The sequence below is a fragment of the Pecten maximus genome, chromosome 9, assembly GCF_902652985.1.
Source record: "Pecten maximus chromosome 9, xPecMax1.1, whole genome shotgun sequence".
NCBI lineage: Eukaryota > Metazoa > Mollusca > Bivalvia > Pectinida > Pectinidae > Pecten > Pecten maximus.
In genome coordinates this window covers 40592525-40594110 of record NC_047023.1, presented here as the reverse complement: position 1 = coordinate 40594110, position 1586 = coordinate 40592525, and positions in this window count along the sequence as shown.

The window sequence follows — 1586 nt, the reverse complement described above, 5'->3', positions numbered from 1 at the left end:
ACAAAGCCTCGTAATGACGTAGATTGTGAAAGAAATTTGTAGTGGAGAATTTTGATCTGGTCAATAATTTCCGGTTTACTTCGCGGATGCATATTTCCCAAAAGATCAAATGTTTATATCGGGATCACAATACTTTGTTTGTGTCAATGATGTTTTACAAAAACTGATTTCATGAATGAAATTTAGTAACCCGATAAATCAAAGGGAAACAACTCGTACTAAATATACTGTCGCATGGTCTTTGTCAAACACCGTAGTTTGTCTCGCTAAGCAAGCTTTATTGTTATACTAAAAGTTACACATAACTATAAACACATGGATAAGAACGAATTCCTCATAGTAGCTCAGTTTCGGAATTTTGAGTAATGTATGACATCTGTTACCACAACAGTTCTAACTGCTCCAGTAAATACACCATATTAAAAAAATCCCTTTTCAGGCATTATCATATAAAAGTAAAAGTTAAACATGTCACTTTGGAATGTCTATAGAATATATCATTCGGTTTCACGTATAAGTGTCGAGTTTATGACATATTGTTTTGTGTTTTAGACCACCAGGTAGATGACTGTACCCCTCCCCTACCTACATATACAGGTATAGCTATCTCCCATATGTATTTGCCGGGGAAATGTCACTCTAGATCTGTTACTATTATCCCAATTTGTCATGGTCGATTTTTACCTGTAACCTAACACGTGTACACCTTCAATAAGTACTTCTTTAGTATATAAGTACTGTACAAAATTCTACAACTGCAGCTGATATGTAAAGGTTACTAACCATAGCCTCAGTATATTAAAAAAAAAATCACTTTTCTTAAAATAAGATGAAATGAAAGATATCAATATCTGCGTTTTGAAATATACAGGTATCAAATTATCTTTTAAACAGAATACAACATACCTGTATATAGTGATATGTACCTAGAATATTTGAAATACTGTGTTATACCGGAGTATGGATACACGTATACCACACGAAGTGTACTGTCCGGTAACTCCATCTACAGATCATATGGTATCATTCTTCCATGTACATGTATATGAATTGAATTAACCATGTTAAATAAAAAAAAAAATCTCCCTTCAGATAAGAAATTTTTTAACACCATGAATGTGAACTGAAGTGCACATCGTAATGCAACGGAGTTAACATCGTAGTGCACTGGAGTTAACATCGTAGTGCACTGGAGTTAACATCGTAGTGCACTGGAGTTAACACTGTAGTACACTGGAGTTAACACTGTAGTACACTGGAGTTAACACTGTATTGCACTGGAGTAAACATCGTAGTGTACTGGAGTTAACACTGTAGTACACTGAAGTAAACACTGTAGTACACTGGAGTTAACATCGTAGTGCACTGGAGTTAACATCGTAGTTACTGGAGTTAACATCGTAGTGCACTGGAGTTAACACTGTAGTTACTGGAGTTAACATCGTAGTGCACTGTAGTTAACACTGTAGTACACTGGAGTTAACACTGTAGTACACTGTAGTTAACACTGTAGTACACCGGAGTTAACACTGTAGTTCACTGGAGTTAACACTGTAGTACACTGGAGTTAACACTGTAGTACACTG